The sequence below is a fragment of the Vulpes lagopus genome, chromosome 8 (genome assembly GCF_018345385.1).
Source record: "Vulpes lagopus strain Blue_001 chromosome 8, ASM1834538v1, whole genome shotgun sequence".
Lineage (NCBI taxonomy): Eukaryota > Metazoa > Chordata > Mammalia > Carnivora > Canidae > Vulpes > Vulpes lagopus.
The window spans coordinates 27,724,243-27,735,329 of record NC_054831.1 but is presented as its reverse complement, the minus strand read 5'-3'; the positions used below and the strand labels follow the sequence as shown (position 1 = coordinate 27,735,329).

At 37.6% G+C, this 11,087-nt stretch overlaps 1 pseudogene; it reads left to right on the top strand.

Annotated features, from left to right (window-relative positions):
• The first annotated feature begins 1,143 nt into the window (after positions 1-1,143).
• On the top strand, positions 1,144-4,427 carry LOC121497677 (annotated as a pseudogene).
• The last annotated feature ends 6,660 nt before the right edge of the window (positions 4,428-11,087 follow it).

Sequence of the window (11,087 nt, the reverse complement as noted above, 5' to 3'; positions counted from 1 at the left end):
CGGGTCTCCAGGATCACGCCCCCTGAAGGGCTGAAGGCCGCATCAAACCGCTGAGCCTCCGGGGCTGCCCAGGACTTTCAGTTTTAACCAGGCAGTTATCTTAAATGGATATCAAGGATGATGAAATTATAATTACCTATACATTTACAATTATCTCTATCATTATCTCCCAATCACGCTATATCATTTTTTTATTCAACAATCGTTTTTTGATCAATTCCTATGTGCCTGTTTTTTTAAAAAAAAATAGGAAGGGTGGGACAGGAAATAAATTGTACAGATATTTTATCTAGGTAGACATTGTTCAGCAAGTTTCATTGATATTGTTGTGCTCACCTTCACTTAACAGGTGATTAACCAATGCTATTAATGACAAAATTGTCTGAAATCCACATCCACTAGACATTCCCTCGCCTTTGATCATTCTTCCTTCCTTGTAAGGAAGGATATCTTGAGCCAAGGAAAAGGGAGATCGTTTGCAAGTGATTGAACAGTCACATCCCTATTTAGAATTTCCTTCCCTGTGATGGTTTAGTTTTGTCTCTTAACCACCTTTGGTTTGGGAGAATGAAGAATCCAGCGGGATAACATCTGCAGTTCCAAAATCATTTCAGACTCTTCGAGGGACTGGAGATTCAATGGGGCACCAAGCACTCTTGCCTAAAGACAGTAAAGAGGAGGGAGAGAAGGAGCAAAGACACGGGGAGTGGTGGGGGAAAGGGGTGGTATCAGCAGGAGTGCTGACTGGCCCTCCATGTTCTCTACACCAGCCAGTGGCATATATTTATTTTAAATCTCATGTGCCCTCTCAAAGATGAAAATACTCTTCTTACAGAACCCTAGATTTATTAGAGTAGTTGATATCCTAAAGCAAAAACTGGAAGTGTATTTGTGAAGAGATGATAAGGAAATGGCAAAGGTACTACCCTCTAAGAAAGTGGCTTAAAAAAAAAAAAGGAGAAAATTTGAAAATATAGTACTTTCTCTTATGCATATCAACAAGATCACATGAAAAATTACTTAATCCATTCCTCAGAGTAGGATAATCTATGGATTTCAAGATTTCTTGTTAGTCGATGTCAATTCACTTCTTTTGGGAAGGCTTGTGAAAGGTAATGGGATCCTCTTTGCTCTATTGCAATCATGCCGGTGGTGGAGGTTTCAGATTGCATTTTGATTTTTCAGAATGAATGTACTGCTCACCAGGCCTGGAAACTCCAGAATAACAGGGCAGTCTTCTAAGAAAGGTACTTATAAGCTCTTTGGAGTATTATTGATCCTTCTTTCTTGGATCAAGAGCTCAAATGAGCTCATTTGAGCTCTTGATCCATATGTAGTTAGTCTAAAATACAAATCCCTCCTTAGAAAATTCATGTAAGAGGGACAATATTGTAACAGAAGGTTCTCATGCTTTTTACTTACTCTAATACCATACTCTTGACGTTGGAAGAAAGTAGAGGTCATCCAAGCAGGAGCCTCCTCTAAAATTCCCTAAGAAGTAATCACTTGTTAAATACTATCTGGGGTGAGAAGTTCTACCTTCATGAGATGATCATTTCTTCTTTATTCTTAAGTAAAGCCTGTCTTCCTTCATGATTCCACTCATAGGTACTAGCTTGACCTCTTAGAGTATTAGAAATTTCTATTTTCTCTGCCACATAAGAGTCAGTTACTATTTGAAGACAGTGATGTACACATAAGCTCTTTATGTCTCACTGTTTGCAGAGAGAACATGGGATTTGGGGTCAAAGATTCAAAACCTGGCTCTGACATTTACCACTTACAAGGACCTGGACAGGACATCAAATGTCTCTAAGCCTCAATTTCCTTAATGGAAAAGAGAAGAAACAAACCCATCCCATGTATTGTTAAATGGGTTACATTAGCTAATGTATGCAGAGTACCTTTTATTGGAGGTACTTACTTAATTGTGGCTAGTTTATTACATACTGTGGCTTCAAGTCTTCTCCTTCATCCCAGTTGTTTTTCTCCTGACACAATAGGGCAGAGCAGATGAGAGAAGCACCCTATTGGTTTTTCTGTTCCCTCCTGGGTATCAAAGCATTCTTTAACATTAAAAACGTCTTTCTCCCTTGTCCTGAGAGTATTCCTTCACGATCAGCATTTAAACAGCAACTTTTGTTAGAAATAAAAGATTCTCTAAGAAAATATGTTAGTTCTTAACAGTGTATTAGCACCTCAGCCCTCAATGTGGCCCAGCAAGACTTTTCCCTCCCGACCTGTATCCTACAAATGTTGTCACTTTCTGGGGTCACCGTGGCATAAAAAAGTTAGGGCAACACAGCAGCTGAGTTCATTAATGTTGTCTTGGTGTGTGGTGGTTGAATTTAACTAGATGTTATACTCCAGAAGATAAAAAAGAGTAGAATGGATTATATTCTTCATTCGTCTTACACATGTTACAGGTTCCTCTGTTGTAGGAAAGTAGAGTGTACCCCCTGAAACCTTGCATTAGCCAAAATGACAGAAAGCGGAGAAGCAGTTACCATTAATTTATACAGAAAAAAAATTTTTTGAGCCTTCCCAGGTCTGAAAAATAATCTTTCTTAAGCTTTTCTGATTCCTCAGGACACACGTTGCTAAGGGATACACAAAATAAATGGAGATAAAACAAATGCTCACAGACACAGTTCAAAGCTGTTGTGACTTGATGCTGTGGTGCTGAGTGTAAGTTTCCTGGAAGGAGCCTGGGTGCTGGGTGCAGGTCCCTGGGAAGGAGCTCGGCGGGGCAGGGGCCTCTCTCTCTGCTCAGGGTGCACGCTGCCCACATAACCGCAAAACAAATGCTGAATGCTATCTTCACTCTCCACCTTTTTTGTAAAAGCCAAATTCCTCCTCAGATTCCTTTCAGTGAATGAAAACAGTTACTATACTAAATAATGTAGGTATTTCGTAAAAGAATAGAGGGACACAAACTTTCACAAAGCAGAGGATACCTGTACTTTTTTGCTGGAAGCTTAACATGGCATTTGGGTCTTGGGAAAGCCGTTTCAGACTGTTAACTAACACTGACCTTGCAGTTAATAAAAACTTCTAGCAAAAATATAGATTCATTATTACTCAGCAATTAGAAACGACAAATACCCACCATTTGCTTCAACGTGGATGGAACTGGAGGGTATTATGCTGAGTGAAATAAGTCAATCGGAGAAGGACAAACAGTGTATGTTCTCATTCATTTGGGGAATATAAATAATAGTGAAAGGGAATATAAAGGAAGGGAAAAGAAATGTTGGGAAATATCAGGAAGGGAGACAGAACATAAAGACTCCTAACTTGGGGAAACGAACTAGGGGTGGTGGAAAGGGAGGAGGGCGGGTGTTGGAGGGGAATGGGTGACGGGCACTGAGGTGGACACTTGACGGGATGAGCACTGGGTGTTTTTCTGTATGTTGGTAAATTGAACACCAATAAAAATTAATTAAAAAAAATATAGGTTCATTCACTCATTTAAAAAAATACTTGATGGGACACCTGGGTGGTTCAGTGGTTGAGCATCTGCCTTTGGCTCAAGGTGTGATCCTGGGTCTGGGCATCGAGTCCCACGTCGGGCTCCCTGCAAGGAGCCTGTTTCTCCTCCCTCTGCCTGTGTCTCTGCCTCTCTCTCTTTCTCTGTTTTCTCTCATGAATAAATAAATAAAATCTTAAAAAAAGAAAAGCCCTTAAGTCTATTACTTTTACTATTCTAGATACCGGGGACAGAGCTTTGAACAAGATAACAAGGTTCCTTCCCTCATAAAACTAACATAATTAAAAACCTTAAAGTCAATGGTATCTAGAATATGACTTGAATTTTAAAAGTAAATAAGTGCTTTTGGCTTTCAGCTCAGAGGAGGCTGAGGTGCAAGCCTCTTCAGTCGCCTGGGTTCATCCAATCCGGGTTCATCCAACACACGCTGCCTCCACCGTGCTGCCCAAGCTCAACTCTGTTGCGATCAAACTCATAAACCTGACAGTGCACCAGTAGGGAGGTCGGTGCCACGTCTGCTCTGGCCCCAAAGATAGGTGGCCTCGGTCTGTCTCCAAAAACATTTGGTGATGACATCGCCAAGGCAGCTGGTGATGGGAAGGGTCTGAGGATGACAGTGAAACTGACCATTCAGAACAGACAGGCTCAGATTGAAGTGGTGCCTTCTGCTGCTGCCCTGCTGGTCAAAGCCCTCAAGGAACCACCAAGAGACAGAAAGAAGCAGAAAAACATTAAACACAGGGGACATATCACTTTTGATGAGATTGTCAACATTGCCTGACAGATGTGGCACCATTCTTTAGCCAGAGAACTCTCTGGAATCATTAAAGAGATCCAGGGGGCTACCCAGCCTGCGGGTTGTGATGTTGACCACAGCCACCCTCATGACATCAGAGATGACATCCACAGTGGTGCAGCGGAGCGCCCAGCTGGTTGAGAACTACAAAGGAAAATATTTCAAAAAAGGACCATTTGGCAACCATAAATAAATAGACTCCCAAGTTGCTATCCTGGCTCATTTCTAGTCAGGAAGACAAATCCCAGAGCCCCATGGAATGGGAATCAATTCCTTTAAAAAATAAACTCTTACTACTTTTTCCTATTCATTTAATAGAAATAAATGCAAAAGAACGCACAATAAGCAGCCTGACATGGCCAACATTTTTCCTTCTATTGTGTCTTATAATATGTACCATCTATCCCCCGACTCTGCCAGCCACATCTTTGTTATATTCCAACAAACTGACACAATTTGGAATATCTTTCTCTTAACAACTACTAGTGGTTTTTCAAACAGAATAGAGGCCAAAAAACCTCTTTATTTCACTCTTGATAATAATGTTCTTGTATATTTTTGTATATGGTATTGTAGCAAGATCGGTTACGTTGTGACACCGTGACTGACTTCAAAATCTTAGTGGCTTCAAGCATAAATTTTACTTATTTTTTCTCTTGCTCCATTTCTGTCTCAGGTTGGAAGTAGGACTCTGCCTTTGATAATCTCGCAGGCCTCCCAGCTGGCTGAGCAGCTGCCATCTTAAATATGGTCAATCACAAAGCCAGAGGGAAAAAAGGATGTGGTGAAGGAGACACTTACCTCTTTCACTTTGTCTTGCAAGAGAAATTACTTGCCACACGTAATTCTAAGCACACAGGGAAACACAGCCCTACCATGTGTTGTGAAAGAAAGGCAGCCTGGAAAATGCAAACCACCATAGTGATTATCACAGGAGTGCTACTTACTGATTATATTCTTCCCTCCCAAAGCAATATTGCTTTCAGGTATTCAGAATCTTACTTTGACATTTATGCTAATATGATCAATTGGTACAATTTATAACAGTGCATTAAGTTTGGGAAGTTCTTGTAATATCTGTCAGGTGTCAACATAAATCTTGAATATATTCTCTAATTAGACATTTCGCTTTTTTAGTGTCAAAGAAGTAAATCATTTAATACATTTAAAATAGAGTGATATTGATATAAAATACTTAGACCTCTGAGAGGCAGGAATAAGTCTAGAATGCTGTGGGCTTTTCACCCCGGGTTGGAATTTGCTCAACTGCTCTAATGACATGAATTAACTACAACAAGTGGTTATTAAGAAATCTGTAGGTTTTTTCTAATATACCTTCATTCATAATCCATCCCAACCCTAATATTTTTAGAAAAAAGTATGAAGTACTTATGAATTTTCAATAAATTAGGTTTTAGTGATTTATTGATTGAAGATGATTTGGATGGATTTGCATTGGCCTGAATATGCCAGAGGCAGAATATTTTTGTGAACTCCTGCTCGGTTTTGCATGTGGTGGCACTGCTGGCGTCCTTATGACTTGAACCACTGTCTGAAATTCAGTTTACCAAGAAGTGTTTAGCTAATCACAGTCGATTCAGATTTGACTTTCTTTTATAAAATTTGTTTTGCAGATAACACTGCATTTTCTTTCTACATTCACCTTCTAAAGAATCTAATTTTGATCTTCCTTCCATGGTTTTCTGCAGGCTTATGCCTGTTTTGCTCGTGTTGGTGCTCTATTGCTTGCACCTTTGATAGAAGTGAATATTTTTCTCTTATTCTTTGTTTAACACAGAAGGCTGCACTGTGCACTCTCCTCTGTTACTTGAACGAATTTCAAACAGTCTTTCAGAACTCCCACATGGGGATGACAATGAAAGTAGTCAGTAATTGTTGATGAAAGCTTTGCAACTTCTGCATCATATAACAAAATTGAATTGTAAAGAATAAAAGCTGGTCTCTCATCCTTCTTTGTGTTCTGAGAAGGCTTATAGGAACCTCAGGTAAAGTCTGAGTGGTTATTCTTCTGTTTAGCAAATGCAATATAAGACACAAGCTGATAAAATTAATGAGGTAATCTAACAAATTGAATCTTTAGATGAGTGGAAAATATCATCTCTTATGATACATTTGATATTCTGTTTCTGAAGTCATAGGGAATCCAGATATTCCAGAATTTAGTTTGTTGGAGACAATTTACCCATAATTGTATTTGCTGCCATAAAGTCTCCATAAATTATCCATTGTTCATTATGAAATCGTTACAATTTTTTGAAGGCTTGAGTTATAAATGCTTATTTGTTGGGAGCATAAATTGAATCTGATGGTTTGTTCAACTTATTTATTTATTCCCTACTTTAATTAGTTTTTGATGTAACTTACAAAGACACTATGGTATGAAAAGAAGACAAAAATTAAGAAAATTCAGAATATAATTGAGACAAATATGAATGAGGAAAATAAGGCTAGGACAGGCACAACAACCAAGAATCACACACACAAATTGATCTTGGAGCCAGATCCTCGACTCTGTATTACTAAGTTTTGTACCCAAGTTGCAAAAATAATGAGACTAATTAAATCACATTGCTCCCCTTAAAAAATCTTGTTAGTAATATACCATTTAAAAGTAAAAAAGATGGGATGCCTGGGTGGCTCAGCGATTGAGCGCCTGCCTTTGGCCCAAGGCCTGGCCCTGGAGACCCAGGATGGAGTCCCTGCGTCGGGCTCCCTGCAGGGAGCCTGCTTCTCCCTCTGCCTGTGTCTCTGTCTCTCTCTCTCATGAATAAATAAATAAAATCTTTGAAAAAAAAATAAATAAAAGTAAAAGAGAGAGAGAACAGTTTATGATATAGCTACATTTTCTAATCTTTTCCTTTGTGATTTGCAATTTTTATATTTTGATGAAGAAATTCTTCCAAGGTCATAAAGATAATTTTTACATTTGCTTTAAAAATTCTTAAAGATCTGTTTCTGCTTTTCTTATAAAAGCCCTTGATTCCTGTGGATTTTTTTTTTTTTTTTTAGATTGTGAAATAGGGATCCAAGTTTCCAAGTTGATTCTTTTTCTACATGGAAAAAAATCAATTGCCCCTAGTCATTCTAGTTGAAGGAAAACAAGTAGGAAAACCTGTGACCAAGAAATTACCTCCCTGGCCAAGATTAAGACAATTTAGTACCAAAAGCTGAATTCCAACCTTAGTGGAGCACAGAGAACACTGGTGGTGTAATCTTGGCAAGGACACAACCTGCTTGAAACTATTGCCTTGACTCATAACTTGGGATTTTAGCCTTTTCCAGTTCCCTTACATAATAAATCTTCATTATGTGGAACTTCACTAGTTCAGAAATTGTTAAAATTCACATAGGTACTCTACTGAAGTTTGATTTTCTATCAAGAATAATGACAGAGATTGCAAACCATCTTAGTAAAATAAAGGAGGATGTTCACAAGAAAAAACTATTTTCAGATACTGCAAAGGAACTTGTTTGTCTATAATATTATGCTTAAATATATGTTAAAGTCAATCTATCTCTTAGGAACTTCCACTAAGCAATTATTATATTATTACACATTGCTAAAAAGAAATGATAGTTCCAGACTAATTTGCAATAGGTTTTCTCCCAGAGTCTAATATCATGTTTTTTAATAGAAACAAATACACTGCAATACTATTTAATGAGCTTAATAAAATGGAAAATAATGCTGTGGTTACACTTTAGTTCCCAAAGCTAATTGTCAATTTTTCTAATGTCCTGTTGGGAACCACTCTTAACATGTTTTACCCAAAGGGATTACTTTTGGGGCCAACAATTAAGATGAAACAGAAGTATCAAAACCTGTCAAAGCATCTAACTTACTAATCCTATACCCACATTGGTTTTAGTGATTTTATTTACATGCCATGTGTTTTAATTATCTATTGTATAACAAATTACTCCAAAACTTAGCAAAGCTGCTTTTAAAACAAACACTTATTATATCACATGGTCTCTGAGAGTTAGGACTCTGGGAGTGGGAGAGTTGAGTAGTTCTGGTTCAGTTGTCACTTGAACTACAGTCATCTGAAGGCTCAACTGCAGGAAGATCCACTTCCAAGCTCACTCCCTTGTTTGTTGGCAGCCTTCACTGGTTGGTTCCTAGTCTCATCGGGCTTGGTTCCTAGTCTCATCGGGCTTCTCCAGAGGCTGTACCAGAGGGAGCATCTTCTCCTACTACAGCCTACTTCCCCAGAGCAAGGAATCCAAAAGCATAGGGTATAAACTGGGAGGTGGGGATACAATGGGAGCCTTTTTGGAGGCTTTGCCATAGCACTATGTTTTTAAAATATGTATGTAGAAAAGAAAAGACATAAAACAGAATATAGGGAACACAAGATGTTCACTCAGAAGACCAGAAACATATGTACTTATATATGCTTTTGTATACATAAACAGGATACAGAAGAGTGACATATGTCATATACAGTTGAATATGACCCAGAAGAGTCTTCTATGTCAATCCATTGATCTGTCTCTTGCAGCATCATCATTGTTCCAGTTTTGATTACCACAGCATTATAACATACTGCAATATCCGGTAGGAAAAAAACAGAAGGAAATGCTAATTTTTAACAATAAAATCATGGATTAAGTCCCGCATCAGGGTCCCTGCAGGGAACTTGCTTCTCCCTCTGCCTATGTCTCTGTGCCTCTTATGAATAAATAAATAAAATCTTTAGAAGGGGGCCACCCGGGTGGCTCAGCGGTTTAACACCACCTTCGGTCCAGGTTGTGATCCTAGAGACCCGGAATTGAGACCCATGTCGGGCTTCCTACATGAGGCCTGCTTCTTCCTCTGCCTGTGTGCCTGTGTCTCTGCCTCTCTGTCTCTGTGTCTCCCATGAATAAATAAAATCTTAAAAGAAGGAAAGAAAAAGAAAGAAGAAAGAAAGAAAGAAAGAAAGAAAGAAAGAAAGAAAGAAAGAAAGAAAGAAAGAAAGAAAGAAAGAAAGAAAGAAAGAAAGAAAGAAAGAAAGAAAGAAAGAAAGAAAAAAAGGGATGGAGTTTGATGCACCACCATTAGTCTCCCTGCGGGTTGTGAATGTGTGCTTTGCAGAAACTCCCCACAAAAATCTAGTATTCAGTCCTTCAATTTACACTTTTCTTGTATTTTATGCTTTGAAACAATTATTCTTCAAATTTATAGAAATAAGAAAGGATTTTTACCAAATCTTAGTTAAAACTACAATAAGGTCTGAACTGGATGGTGGACGATGGGCTCCGAATGAAGGCAAAGGGCTGGTTAGGAGCCTCTGTGTTACTGAGTGGGGTTGTCATATTATTAAAATCACTTGTGCTTAAACTCTGGGTGATCAGTAAATGCAAGTTTATAGAAACTCTAAATGGTAGTTCCTCTTTTAACTCACTAATCCTAACGTATGAGAATGTATATACAAAATGATGGACAGTTTTTAAAAGTGCCTACTACTGTGCAGGCATGAATTCTTATTCATAACACTTTCTATCTGTGCAATCAACATTTTTTAAAACCTATGAAGTAAAGCAATTTGCACTTTAAAATTTACATATGCAATACAATGAATTCAATAAACTGGCACTTGAGACTGAAGGAAAGAAAAACAAAAGTAATGAACAATTCTGATTTGTAATGCTGAGATTTCAAAAAGAGAGCAGCAAAATCAAATCTAAAACTTAAACAGATTTGAACTATTTTCCCCTTGATTGATTTGCTTGCATTATTAAACATTAAATAACTTATGAAATCAGACATTACACAGTATTCTACAATGAGTTATTTTGACCTATTTCTGGGCAAGAAACATAGATAGTTCTAGTCACTTGGTAGATCTCACAAGGGCAATTGGTGACTGAAATTTAATGCTGAATTAAGGAATTGCAACAAGTTATTTCCTCTTGATAACATCTGATTTAAGATCTCAGTCCTTAGCTTATGTAATTGAGGATTTTCTTCAGATTGTATTGACCACCTGTTTTCCCAACTTTGGATAACAATAAACCTGATTTGTTGTACAATGCTATTTATTATATTTTGCTTTTCCTTCTTTCTATGTTCTCAAAGTGCTCTTCCTCAAAAATTTTGCTTAATTTTTTCCCCTTTTCTTGTTATACATTATCCAGAAGGAGCTTCATGGATAGCTACGCTCATTAGCATTTTCTTCTTTTCTTTCTTTCTTCTGTTCTTTCTCTCTTTTGCCCCCTTCCTCTCTCCTCCCTTCTTTCCTCCCTTTTTAAACATAAAGAATTAACTAAGGTGAATCATGGCAGTGAATCTCCTTGACAAATTCATGATGTGAGCCTTTATGGCACAATACTAAATGGAAGATGCCCAGAAAAAAAGAGCATTTTCAAACGGTTCTAATAGAAAAAAAAGAGAGATTTGAAAATGTTTATAAAATGTAACCTTAATTTTTTTTTATAAATCTTTTATTATAAAATATCTTCTCTATTGGGAAAAATGGCTAAAAATACTTTCTATAACCTTAATCCTCTCATTCAGATTTTCAGGCTATAAACTCTTAGAAGAGTAAGACTTTGTATATCCTCAGTCTGGTATAGCTAGGCACTCAATATTTGTTGAATGCATATGTCAATGAAATCATTTATGAATGGTAAGACATGATACTTTTGCAGGTTTGAAATACAACCAGAAACCTGTTCATGTTGAGATATGAAAATTGGTGTGTAGCATGTAAGAAGAAAGCTCTACTTAATGCCATGAATATGGTATTTAAGTCTTTTTAAAAAAGAAAGCAAACTGGACAATCTTATAAAGTT